This window comes from Ambystoma mexicanum, chromosome 4p (genome assembly GCF_040938575.1).
Source record: "Ambystoma mexicanum isolate Mex_15411 chromosome 4p, UKY_AmexF1_1, whole genome shotgun sequence".
NCBI lineage: Eukaryota > Metazoa > Chordata > Amphibia > Caudata > Ambystomatidae > Ambystoma > Ambystoma mexicanum.
The window spans coordinates 439,078,914-439,093,463 of record NC_090927.1 but is presented as its reverse complement, the minus strand read 5'-3'; the positions used below and the strand labels follow the sequence as shown (position 1 = coordinate 439,093,463).

The window sequence follows — 14,550 nt, the reverse complement described above, 5'->3', positions numbered from 1 at the left end:
CAAACATACAGTGGCTGAATTACAGTTTATTAATCTTGAAAGTGTTCAACTACAGAGACGTGGTGGTGATCTTCAGAAGTTACTGCAGCAGAGGGAAACATTATGGATTGACAAATTAGACTCAATGCACCCTAGGGGTATGAATTTGGATTGGGATCTACATTGCTATGTATGACTGGATCAGACACATATTAAGCAACCGACTATTGGTTACATTACCCTACGACACTTGATGCCTGATTACTCCACCAATCAGTTCTAAATAGAAGGCTAACAATCCTCTAATACGTATTAAGAAAATAATGTCCTTAATGAACTGGCATGTATTTGGTTTTGAGACATGGGATAGCTGAATGTACCAAAGGTGACTTATTTTAACTGAACATAGATGTTTAATTGTTGCCCCTCCATGGACACATGTGCACTATGCTAAAGCACAAGTAGGCATTATTGAGCAATGTCGGGACTGATGTAGACCCCTCTTTTCCAACATTTATAGTTCTTATGTAACTGATCAAGACTTACATATGTTTCACACCTCAATATAGATGTGTAATTATTTGGTCCTCCTTGGACACATAAAAAGCACGCTAAAGCATAAGCAGACACTATTGAGCAACGTTGAGAAGGATGTATAATCTCTGTCACCTCATAATGTACCCAGCATTCATGACTGCAATGCAAAAATGACAATGGATTAACACTTACATTGGCTGTATAACTCTTTAGCCTGTATAATGTATCTAATGTGTTAACTATATCTGTATTGTCATTAGGATGGTGTAAGTACGCATAAAAGTGTGCTCTCAGATTCAAAAACTCATTGGTAACTATTAACGAACACAGTGAGTCTCGATAAAGCTTAGGAGTATATATAACCTTAAATACGGTCCATCTATAGAAATCAGAGACCACTAAGATTGTTAATAATAATAACTTACAACAGTCTGTTAATGATAAAAGAATTCAAGCCATTTGAGTCACGTTATCACGCCATTTTTCCTACCAAGATGGGGTCATGAGTAACACACTGCAACCTTCTAGTTTATATTAGAGGATGCAGGGAATGCCATTGCCTAGCGACGGCACACCAACAGACTGAATGACGTTGTCCAGTGCCGCAGGAGACAGCTCAAGCCTTTCCATTACGAAGCTGAGTAAGTGACAAGCAGACGAAATCGAAAACTTAAACACTAGCGATCTGACTCGACACTGAGATGGATATGTTTATTTATTTATTCACAGCTTACCGTCAGCGCGAGCCGGTAGATCGCAACATCAGTGACAGCTGAAATAGGAATCTCTGCGAGTCAGAGAAAAGAAATTTAGCGCGTTCAGATACATTTCGAGGTAAGGGCAGCTTAGAACAGAAACAATGGTGCCAGTTAAAGACGGGTATACGGATTAGTGACACGTCATTCCATATCTCTTGTAGGGAGAGTCACGGACCAAGCCATATCTCAATCCCTGTATCGCTTTTATAAGCTAGTAACGTATTAGAAGTGGACCTGACTTCAATAATCTTTCCACTCAACAGGGCGCTCCGGCAGTAAAACGACACTTGAAAGGTATGCAAAACACAAGTTCTGCTGTCTCAAAACAAACAAGATTATTGAATTCCTTGGTATGTGATGGTAGATTATTTATATTTTTTAACCACCAGAATTCTCCTGAATCAAGTCCTCTAGTAATCCTGAGCTTGCCAGTGTCCTTCGGGGGACATAAATCAGCATCAACCTTGTGTATGAGTCAACAATGTTACTTTGGTAATTCTTTAGTTTCCCTGTGACGTGTTTGTATGCTCGCGGGACCAAGCACCTCATAAGCGAGTTGTCCCGCAGCAGACCAAAACGCTTGGGAACACAATTCAGTTTTGATAGGGGAAACGCCTGCTCCTCAGTTGATCTCTGTATCTAAGATTTATATTTATTTTTACTTTTATTTTCAGAATTTACATTCGGTTTGAGTTGATTTTTAAGAAGCTATTGGTCCTTACGTGAGTTCTAATTCAGGTTAGTAAAGTAATCCCAATCATTAACCTCTAAACGCTTTATTTGAATTAGTACTGAATATCAGTTCCATTAATAAAATTTTACTCATTACTCCTATTTAACATTTCAGAAAGAATATCAAGTCCAATACCTGAAGAAGGGCACACTCCCGAAACGCGTAGTAGAAGACAGGAAGTTAAATGTAATAACTATTTAGGAAACAAATCCTCGTCAAGATATAAGGATACTGTGTAGTAGCAAACTGTGAACTTTAATTGTGAAAACTCAATGGAAATTCTTGTTTTTTGTATGTTGTCTTTTATACCCTGTTAAAAACTCTGTTATCAGACTTAAAAGAAACTTTGCTGTATAGATAAGAGATCATCACAAGCTAATCGTCTTTGCTTGAATGCCATGTAATGCTTAACAAAATACTCTCTTTTACTTGATGAATATATTTTTCTCTTGAAAAACACCCTGTATTTATAAAGTGTGGAAACTTTCTTGAATTACTTTACAACTTTTTGAGTTGTTGATGTTGTGCCCTTGTTTTGTGCCCCGATAGTTTCGAGGCGCCACCCCCTTTTGTTCAATTTTTCCGGTCTGGTAGCACAGACCAAACAAGGAGCACCTTAGAAAAATATTTCAAACTAGTTCTTTACATGATGACACAATTTGTTATCTCGCTCTTTAAATGAGTGCACCTCTACAACCAAACCAACACCTTTGTATTGAAAACATTGTCGATGTCAACCACGCTAGATTTGAACAGACAAATCAAAATCTTTTCATGGAACTGAAGAGTCCTAGGTAGGAGCGAGGACCATGTCGACTGGCATGCATTTGTCTCTGGAGCACAGATCATATGTCTCCAGGACTTAGTGGTCACCCAAAGGGGGTGGGTGGGGCGGTGATCATACGAATTCACTTCAACCTTGAAGTAAAATATAAACCGATGAATGTACAATTTCCAGATATGTTAGGTATTACTGTTGAATCTAAGGCCGGTGTTACTCTGCACCCGTTGAATGTTTATCTGTCTCCCTCTCTAAAGGCTCGAGAGTCAGTTGATAACAACTGTGGGATCCATAAAAGAGTAAAGAATCTGTTGTGATCATGGTCAAATATTGGCAAGAAGGTACTTCCAATACGAATCTAATGGTTCAGTGGCCCTCATTACAACATTCCCGCTAAAACGCTGGTAATTCCAGCAAGCCGGTATTACAATTTCTGGCAGACAGATGGCTGGAATTACTGGCACATTAAAGATCTTCGGGTGCGCGCACACCCCCCTGCCAGAAACAGTAATACCTGCTCACCAGAATTACGGGCGTGGACAACAATGTGCCAGTGTTTTTGGCAGAAATGTGCCCGAAATAGCGATACTGGCACACATACTGCTGGAATCACTAGCGCCAGTAATTCCCGCTCTGAATTACCGGTGCCAGAATTACCAGCATCAGAAACAGTGTTACTACAGGAGCGCGAAGCTTGCCGGCATCCATTTTCAAAAATTAATCCACTTTAAATCCCCCACTTCCAACTGCCATCCATCAGAACTGGAAGTGAAAACATGTCTGGGACTAGCAAATCCAGGGTCCCTGAGGTCCGGCTAAGGAAGCCCAAGTTTGTGGATTCGGAGCAGGCTGCACTTGCAGATACAGTGGTGATGCATGCAGAAGCCCTCTTGAGGCTGGCAACAGGAAAACCAGCCAGAGGAGGAGGACAGCCATTTGACAAGAGGCAACAGACAGGGTCACAGTCGTGGGGACTGTTCCTGCACACCAAGTGACGGCCACAAGCAGTGGGATCTTGTACAGAGGGGTCGTCCTGTCCTCAAACATTTGAACTACACTTGATTGTTGTAGTCACAATTTTGACACTTCTCCAAATTAGTGTTAATACATCTACAACAGTATGCATCATTGGAGGAAAGTTCAAATCCAAGTACTGGAAAAACAATTGTGGTGTCCTTTATTAATTAGGACACATGTATGCACATTGGTAATTCGGTGTAGAAAACAAAAAATTACACAAAGAAAATAAATTGAAAATAGACCTTGTCACCAGCTCAGTGAGTGTTGTAAACAGAACAGCATGTATTGCAAATATTTAGTGCATATTTAAAAGACATTACATGTTCAGTGGTGACAGGTGGTCACTAAATTTGGACTGTTTTTGTCTGTACAGTCCAGAGTTCTAAAGTGACGTTTTTTGAAAATATACACAAGATTCAACACATTTGGTACATTGTGTTGACTGCATACTACTGTACTAGTACTGTGTTGTGTTGCCTGTGTCCAGTGTATCAAAGTATTGCATCATATTTGCCAGTTGGACAGTGTGTTATCATAGTAACAATCAATATTTGCACAGCACAATGCTTATAGCTTCAAGAAACCTAAAAATAGGGCCTGCTAAAGGCGACGTCAACATAAAGGTGGTAATAATGATTCAGGTCATCGTTCAGAGAGGTTTTGGGATCCGGACACAATGACAAAAGACGTTTCGGCTGTAAGGAGCTGGCAGCCTTCTTCTGGGGCCAGGTAAAGCAGGTCTCCCTATGAGTAAAAACAATATAGAGGTATATTGTTGAATGTTCCAGAAAGTGGATCATCACAGAGTGTCTTAAAAAGCCCGTTAGAGGCTAAACTGGGGGGTGGCCCTTCGTTCCAAAACACTAACCTTGCACATAGGTGATGCGGTTCACAAGCTGGTTTAGTAGAACCAGCTGGGTTGTGGTGGACGTTTTCCTGGTTTCTCCAAGGTGTGGAATATACTGTTAGGTGAGCTGTAAAGACAGGACACCAACAGTGGTTTTAGTCATGTGTGGCAAAGATGTCCGACATGAGTTCTGAAGTGAAAAGTTAGAACTGAGGGTACCTTGTATCTGTAGTGAAGCTGGGCGGAATGCTGCAATGCTTCTGTGGCGAGGATTCAGTCACAGTGACAGGAGATTAGTTCCTGCCTGAAGGTGCGGGGGCTCGAATTCTGGGGAGCGGGAGACAAAAATCCACAGTGGTTGTGAGTGCCATGAAGTGGAAGGGGGTGAGAGAGAGCGGTGTGCGGTAAGTAATGCCTGATCCAGGGGGCTCACCTAGTAACTTCGTGCGGACAGCGCTGGCTGGAAACAGTCCATGCTTGTGCTCGCGTTCACTGCTGAGTGAGCTGTGTTGGATAGGTGCACTGCGCGTTCGTGCCGTAAAAGTGTCTTGGTCTCGCGCATGTGCTGGTGCGACGAGGTTCAGGTAACCAGGGTAACGGGGACGCGTGAGCGGTCCCGGTTAGGAGGAGCGTCATACACGTAGCGTTAAGGTAACTAAGGCTAAAAATAACCAATGGTTGAGTGAAGTTGGCCGAAGAGCTGCCTGCCTGGTGCAAGTATACATATAGCTACGATGTCTGAATGAAGGGCATTTAATGCTGTGAAGCATAGCAGCATCCCCAGGCAGAGAAACACCAAATGGGCAAGGGAGCAGGTCCAACATGTGTCAGTCACAGCAAATGGTCCAATCACACACACATGCCAGGGGATGTGCTTAAATGTCAAGCAATGCTTAACAAAATACTCTCAAATTGAGATTGTTTGATACATACTTTTACTTTATGAATACATATTTCTCTTGAAAAACACCCTGTATTTATAAAGTGTGAAAACTTTCTTGAATTACTTTACAACCTTTTGAATTGTTGATGTTGTGCCCTTGTTTTGTGCCCGGATTGTTTCGAGGCGCCACCCCCTTTTGTACAATTTTTCCGGTCTAGTAGCACAGACCAAACAAGGAGCACCTTAGAAAAATATTTCAAACTACTTCTTTACATGATGACATAAATGTATTACCTCGCTCTTTAAATGAGTGCACCTCTACAACCAAACCAACACCTTTGTATTGCAAACATTGTCGATGTCAACCACGCAGCATTTGAACACACAGATCAAAATCTTTTCATGGAACTGAAGAGTCCTAGGTAGGAGCGAGGACCAGGAATCATAGGCCCACCACACACACAACAACAAGTCACCTTGGAAGACTAACAGTCAATGTGCACTCCCACCACCCACATGTAGAAGAGCAGATCCAAGCAAACAGATGAAAGAATCCGAATGACAAGAGCAGGACACACACAATGTAGCATTAGCATACTGCAATCCTACTGATATGATTCCCAGAAGACAAACAGCATGCTTGTCTCTCCTCAACCGGCTCATCCTCTGACAGTGACACACCTGGGCTGATGACATAAGGCCCAACAGGTGCAGACAGACCTGTGAAGACCCCACCACCTCCAGCTGAGGCAGCACCACCACCACCACAACCAGCTGCGAAGTCCCACCACCACCATCTATGCCAGCACCACCACCACCAGCTGTGCCAGCACCACCACCTCCAGCCGCACCACCACCGCCAGCTGCCACCATCACCACACCTGTGGTCAGTTTGTTTGTTTGTTTGTTTTATTATTTATAATGCGCGATCATACCCTAAGGTAACAGGGCACAGCAGTTACATGAATATGCAAAGCTTAGTTACAACAACAAGAATATATACATACACACAGTAATAGTAATAGCAGGCTTATATAAAAAAATATACAGATAAGCACATGTGGGTACAATATGTGCAGAGGGATGGAATACGAAAGACTTAACACCTGAATGTGTTTGAAAGCCTACGTTTTCAACCATAAAAAAACCTTGGATCGGAAGGTTTGATAAGGCAGGTCCATTCTGAGAGTTGGAGGTAGGGAATTCCACAGTTTAGCTGATTTCACTGGGAAGCTGTTGCCCCCTATGGTGGAGCGTTTAAAGTTAGGGACAGAAAGGCAGTCTTTATAGACTGTTCTTGTGGGTCTCAGGGAGGTCTGTCTTTGAAATCTGTCGATCAAATAAATCGGAGCAGCGTTATTGAGAGATTTGTAAGTGACACGGTTTTTAGGAGAATTTTGTCTTTGATAGAGAGCTAGTTATTCTGTTGGCTATGTGATATGATCTCTTCTGGAGATGCCCAATGCCACTCTAAGAGCGTTATTTTGAAGAGTTTGTATTTTGCTAGTGGTGGCTTTGGAAGACCCAAGATAAAGAGCATTGCAATAGTCCAGGCAGGACAATATAAAGGCTCTAGCGAGGGTCAAGCAGCCAGTGTCGGACAGAAAGGGTTTGGCTGCACGGATCAGTTTACACGTGTAAGCCGTGGAGGAAGCTAAGGAGTTCACCTGTCTGTTGAAAGAAAACTTTGAGTCCAGGTAAAAGCCCAGCGTTTTGACCTCTTGTCCTACTTTGATGCTATTGCCATCAATTGTGAAAGAGGAATAGACAGGGCCTAATTTCTTTAAGCTAGAGGTAGTGCCCGGGATGATAAATTCAGTTTTATCATCATTCAGGCATAGTCCATGTGTGGTCATCCATGCCTGGATGATGATGTATACTCTATTCACCTAGGCCAAATCCTTTCCATAATCCCCAGAAAGCGGAAGGAGGATATGGGTATCATCTGCGTAGTTGGTGTAGGTGATACCGAGATGATCCAGATCATCGAAAAGGGCTTGGTAAATATATTGTACAGTGTGGGCGAGACACAGGAGCCCTGTGGCACACCGCAGGTGATGGGTATGGGGTCTGCTGCTGCTGTAGGTGAAAAGACCCTCATGGTTCTGCCGTTAAGGAATGATCTAATCCCGGTGATGGCCTCAGCAGAGAAGTGAGCTGATGTGTTGAGGTGGGTACAGAGGACAGAGTGCTCGACCAGGTCGAATGCTGCAGAAAGGTCTAGGAGAAGGAGTAAGCCGGCTTGGCCATTGTCTCTAAGCTCATCGACCTGTGTTTTAAGGTCAATAAGAGCAGTTAAGGACAGAAGCCTGATTGTCTAGCTCCTAGTAAATGGTGTTCTTCCAAGTACTTATGTATTTGTACGTAGGCAACCTTATCTAACATGTTTAGAAGAAATGGTATGGTCATGATAGGTCTATAGTTTGTGGGCGTGACTGGGTCAAGTGTGGGTTTTTTAAGTAGTGGAAGTACCCAGGATTGTTTTAAATTGGTAGGGATAGAGCCGGTGGAGAAGGAGGCATTGATTAACTTCGTGATGAGAGGGGAGAGGTCTCGGGCAGCATCCTTAATGTGCTCTGCAGGGCACAGATCTCCCTGACAGTTGGAAGGTTTCAGTGACAAAATGATTTTTTCTACTTCAAGTATGGTGACTTTGGAGAAGTTAAACTGGGTGGTTTCAATTATAGTAGGGTTCTCAGTAGGTTTGGATGGGAGGGCGTCATTCAAGGATGCTTTTTTGCAGGAAATTTTGTTTTGTAAGGTAGCAATCTCATTTGCTAGGGCATTTTGGATCTCTGAACACCAATTTTTATCTTTAGTACAAGTATCGGGTGGTGCTAAAGGGGTCTCTAATTCTTTGAGGATGGAGAATAATTCCTTCATATTTGATTTGGCTTGGGATATATGCGACTCGAAAGGAGGTTCGTTTTACAAGGCAAATTTCTTTTTTGTAGAGGGCTGCGAGTTTAGTAAATTTGAGTTTATTAGCTGCTGAAGGGATTTTTTTCCAGGTGGCCTCACAGTTTCTTTTTTGCTGCCTTAGGTTTTTAAGGAATGGTGTATACCATTTATTCAGGTGCGTTTTGGGCTTTCTTGGTCTGAGTTTGGGGGGGCGATTAGGTCCAGCGAGGTGGACATGATTTTATTGTATTCTTCGACCGAAATCTCAGGATCAGAGTTGTCAGGGAGTGTGTTAAGAGTGGGGAGTAAGTTTGGGATAAGTCTCTCCACAGTGATACTCTTTTTAGTTCTCGTAAGTGTAGGTGGTGCCTTGCTGACCGGCAAGGGTGGGGGTCGGGTAGTAGAAAGCATAAACGATACCAGATGGTGGTCAGTCCAGGCTAAAGGTGAAATGGCAGTAATTTTTGCTAGACTGAACTGACCACCATCTGGTATCGTTTATCTAAATAGACAAAGTTGCCCCACCATCCCTCCTGTGCCCTCTACATCACCATGGGCACAGCAGCTGCCAGGCCATCGTGGAAAGTAGTGCACAGAGGAGGAGGATGAGGACACCCCCTACCAAACCCTGTGTTTCAGCCCCACAACACTGCACAGCCCAATCCACTGCCACAGCCCAGCATCCGGTCACTCAATGCAGGCCTGCGTGCTATTGAGGAGCGCCACACCGAGCTGACCGGACTAGCATGCCAGCAGCTGGAGGAAATGTGCCTCATGTGTGAATACCTGCGGGCCTCCAGCCACAGGCGTGCCCATTCCAGAGGTCATGCCACTGCAGCCCTCCCCACACTTGCCCAAAGAGTTCATGAGGGCAAGAGACTGCCTCTGCCACACAGAGGCCTTTACCCATGCCCTGAAGCTAACTCTGGAGCACATGCAGGGCTAGGGGTCTGACCCACCATCATCTGTCAGGACAACTGATAGTTGCATGGCAACCGAAGGCGCCACTCGCAGAGACTCCAGGCCTTAATGGGCACCATGCCAAAGAGAGGCCATAAATGATTGTAACATTACTTGGTGCTTACCTGGGTGTGTTTGGTGGGGAAGAGGAGACATTTTCTGGGAAGGAGAGTATAGAGTAGGGGAAAGGGGGTGTGTGGGAGGCAGGAGGGGAGGAGGAGGTTTGAAGTTGGGGAGTGGGGGAGTAGAAATGTGAGTAGAAGTGTGGGGAGATTGGTGTGGAGAATTGTGGGTAGGGTGCAGGGGTGTGTGTGTGTGGAGGGGGGAAAGGGGTGTGTGTGGCTGGGGTGTTAGGATCGTGTGAATTTACCTTGTTTGTTATTTAAAACATATTTGACACCTGCATCACTAACTGGACATTCCTTTTTTCAAAACAAGTATTTACTGTGATGGTGCATGATGACTAAAAAGGTGTAAGAGGTGTAGAGAGTAGAAGGGAAACTACAAAACAATTCTCTATAAGTTCTTGGTGGGCCATGCCCCCATCCCTGGCCTCTATGCGCATGTGCATGGGCCCGGCTGGTGCTGCATCATGGTCATCCTCTGGTGGAGGAATGCCCTGCACTGGGGGCAGGCGTATGTTGTACCTGACACAGATGTTGTGCAGCATTACGCAGGCCAGGACAATCTGCCCCACCTTCTCTGGCCTGTACATGAATGCACCCCCAGAACAGTGTAGGCATCTGAAACATGCCTTTTAGAGCCCAAAGGCCCACACCTTGGTCACCCTGGTCCTCACATGGGCCCTGTTGTATGCCATTTCTTGCAGCATCTGGGGATTCCTCAGAAGGGTCATCAGCCATGGAAGCAGGAGCTATCCAGAGTCAACTACAAGGGGTAAGGACAGAGGTGTGAGTCATTATGCTTAGCATTGGTGTTGCCTGTGACGGTGGAATCTCAATGGTCATTCTGTGCATGCATGTTCTATGATGTCTCATTGTGCCACACTGTTTCAGGTTACAGTCCTTGCATGCACATTACACTGCTCAGGGGAATGTTGCATTCTGGTATCTATAGTGCATTGTGTGTGGATGTCCTGTTGGGTTTCAAATGGCCTGGTCAGTGACTGCTACATCTCCAGTCATGTGATGAGCCTCTGTGTTGTGGCCTGTGAATTGAGGGGTGCACTGGTGGTCCTGCATTTGCAGGGTGCACTACCAACATGCATTTGTGACTTTTCTGCAACCATCCCCACCCCCTTTTCCTGTCATGGTACTGGGCAGATGGTATTGTACTTGTACTCACCCAAAATCCAGGTCCTCTGTCCTCTGTGATGCTCCTTGTAGCTCCTTGTAGCCCGGCAGCGTGCTGTTCTGAAGGACCATTGCATCGTGGTTTGATACGGGGAATAGGGCAGAAGCCCGCGGTGGAGAAAAGGGCGAGGCTGTTTTCTGCTGTGCGGCTGAGATACTAATCGATCACCCGATCCTGAATCTTACCTGTTGACCCAAGGAAAGGCGAAGCGCCGCTCCAACTCGCGTTAGTCTATTGGCAGGAGCCGATAGCAGTTGAAGCGAGCGGCGTGCTTACCCATCATTTCCGCATCACGTGACAAGCGTCACCTGACGTCCGTGTGACACGCCTACAGGAAGTACCTACATAACCAGCACTCCGTCACCCTTGTGGCGAGAAGCCCGCGGTGGAGAAAAGGGCGAGGCTGTTTTCTGCTGTGCGGCTGAGATACTAATCGATCACCCGATCCTGAATCTTACCTGTTGACCCAAGGAAAGGCGAAGCGCCGCTCCAACTCGCGTTAGTCTATTGGCAGGAGCCGATAGCAGTTGAAGCGAGCGGCGTGCTTACCCATCATTTCCGCATCACGTGACAAGCGTCACCTGACGTCCGTGTGACACGCCTACAGGAAGTACCTACATAACCAGCACTCCGTCACCCTTGTGGCGAGAAGCCCGCGGTGGAGAAAAGGGCGAGGCTGTTTTCTGCTGTTTGCGGCTGGATCGGCGATAGGAATCGCAAGTCTACATGGAAACCACAAGGCCCCGAACAAGGCTCCAAGGCAAACGAGACGAATCGTTAGTATCTACACAAAATATGACCATCAAACGAGATATGGATGAAACCACATTGAATACTTCCAAGACACCAAATACTTATAACAAAAATAAAGCTAAACCCGAAGTCCAGGATACTCTGGACAACCCTGAACATGTAGCACACACACCGGCATCCGGCAAAACAGACATAGAAACCATACGTTTGGACACACCTTCCACGTCCCATCCGGAACACATATACCCCATATGTGATGCTACAAAATCAGTATCACTGCCAGAGACGCAAGATCAAAATCTGAGACTAGACGCTCATTACCAAACACCGCTACAAGAGCGTGCAAGGGCAGCCAAACGGCAATGGCAAACAACACATCTGCCGACTGCTATGAGAAATGATGAGCCCACAAATCCACTCAAAGCAAGAATTGCCCGTTTATCTCTCGACATTACAGAAATTGATGCGATTATGGATTCACAAGAAAGAATTAAGGAGGTGTTTGGCGGATTCACTACGCCAAAACAAATCGGAAAAATGGAGACATCTACCCCAATCGGTTCACCCAGAATCGTTTCACCTACGAATGAACCCTTGGAAAACAATCCAAATAAAAACAATTCGTCCATCGGAGTGAACCTGGGGAATATAAGTAATCGTATAGAATACCAACAAAGAATACCGACGACGATGCTAGATCTGCAAAACACTCTGGTAGCAGTACTATCAACAGCTATGATTCCTTTTTTAAAAATTGAAGAAGCGATGGTTGATTCTATCAAGGATCAAGCGACACTGCTAGCAATGCTCTTGACCAAGCAAACGCAGTTTGAATCCCTTATAAACTCAATACAAGAAAGACTAAAATACGAAGCTGAATCGTCAAGAATATGGCAAAATAGATTAGCCGAAGTGGCAAGAGCTGATAGAGCTGACAAACTAAATTTAATGGACACATTCTCAATTATCACAAAAAAAATAGTAGATGATAAAGTAAAAAAATCTGCACAAGTACCAACGAACCTGCAATGGACCACTAAACAAACTCAGACAGATAACCAATCGAACCTGAACATGAGGAAAATAGACCAAACGACACAATATGACCATCAACCCTATCCAGTGCCAGTGCCACAACCCCTGGTGTCTGTGTGGCAAAACACCACTGAACCTCCTGCTTGCACACCATTTGATATCTTTGATCTTTCAAAACGAGGACTAGTGGGACAGGACTCATCGAATAAACCAAAGCCCAAAAAACCTGCTAAAAACGGGTCACGTGCATTTCTGCGAAAGGTACTAAATGCGCAGAAAACAAATAATGAAAAAACAAAGACCAACAGAAAATCTCTACCTAATAATCAGTCTACTCTATCACATCCAATTCCAATCGCTGGAAAAAAAGATAAAGCTCGAAATCTTACAACTCAAGGCAACCAATCAACGATGGAACCATTAGATATACTCATAGATGCAATTAACCAACAAACATCCTCGACCCTGGAAAAAAGAGATAGAACTACAAATTTTATCCCACAAGCTAACGACTCAATGAGTCTTAAAGACTTAACCAGACAAGAATCGCGAATTAAACCTGCAAACTCAACTAACCTGACAGACATCTCTACAGAAGATGACAGAAGAGCCTACAACCCCATTTCGATAAACTCTCAAGATGAATCCCACATTATAATAGATGAATATGAAAATTCGATATCTGACTGCACTCGGAGCGAAAGCATTGAAAATGTGCACCAAAGCAACATCGCTTTGGCATATTCGACAGTGTCAATTGAAGAAAAATGGCCAGCAGATGAGACAGAAGGACCCATAGAAACCAACGGTTACACGCCGATTCATACAACACCTAAACTCTCGAGACCAATCTTTAAAAATCCGTCAAATGCATCATGTGCATATCGACTGGCCATATTTCCGAACAACCCAAGCACTGAAGATCCTGTCATCTTAAATAGATCTAATACCCTACGCCTGTTTAAGGCAATCCCACAACTATCTCACATAAAAACGGAAGACATTGAGCTAATCATATTCCCAAACAAGCAATATATGGAAGAAGCCCACGTTGATTTCTCAAACCACGACACAATGCAATGTGTCATCGACAATAAACATCACCTATCGACTCTGGGATTTCAAACAGAGGAAATAATGGTATCTCGTTTGATGGCGGAAAAAAAAACAAGAACGCTACAAATCTTTAGCAAGAATATATTCAATAAACGAACCAGACAATACACCTTCCAAGAAGGGCGACCAAAGCTCAACGATCTAAGCTTGAGACCACCCGAGCAAAATAAAAAGCCAAGAACCTGCACTAATCTAGAAGTGAACCACAGAACAAAGAAAACATACCTATAACAACGAAAAGACCTACTGAATCCCCATACAACCTTATGTTCCTGGAACACGAGGGGTTACAGACATCTTCTGGAAAAAGAGACATCTACACTTGAAGAAGTCGATATCATCTGTTTCCAGGAAACATGGTTGAAAGAGGAAGTGGTGTGCGACGGCTACAGATCATTTACGAATCCAGCCATATTCTCTCAACAAGGAAGACCAGCCTCAGGAATGCTCATACTAACAAAAATAAAACTCGCATGGCGTATATTGCAAAGTAAAATAATCCACCCATGGGCACAATTCCTAACCATCAACATTCCGTCAATACAGAAATCCAATACATCTTATCCTCCAAAATACACGCGTTTATCGATTTTTAACATCTACTGGAACCCTACAGCTATGTCTGACAACAAATTCATCGACTCTATATGTGAGGAAATCGATGGACTGAATATCAGTAATAGCACAAACGAAATCATTCTGGCAGGAGATTTCAATTTCCACCTCTTCGATAAAGAAGGAAAGAAATTGGCACCTAACGAAATGTCATCGAGAGCGAGAAAATGGATCAAGGAAATGACGTTACGCAACATTTGCCTAAGCGTGCAACCCACCAACGAAAAAGGCATCCCGTTGCCGACCTGGTCAAGAGAAAACTCCAACACAATAATTGACTATATCTTCACAACAGAAGGTATTCGGGAAATCACAAAT

General features: G+C 44.1%; 1 long non-coding RNA gene across 1 annotated transcript; it reads left to right on the top strand.

Moving 5' to 3' along the window:
* Positions 1-1,084: 1,084 nt before the first annotated feature.
* LOC138452591 (uncharacterized) lies at positions 1,085-4,316 on the top strand. Its single transcript, XR_011260242.1, has 5 exons — positions 1,085-1,157; positions 1,246-1,350; positions 1,436-1,568; positions 1,949-2,012; positions 2,122-4,316. It is a non-coding gene; the product is annotated as an uncharacterized lncRNA (long non-coding RNA).
* The last annotated feature ends 10,234 nt before the right edge of the window (positions 4,317-14,550 follow it).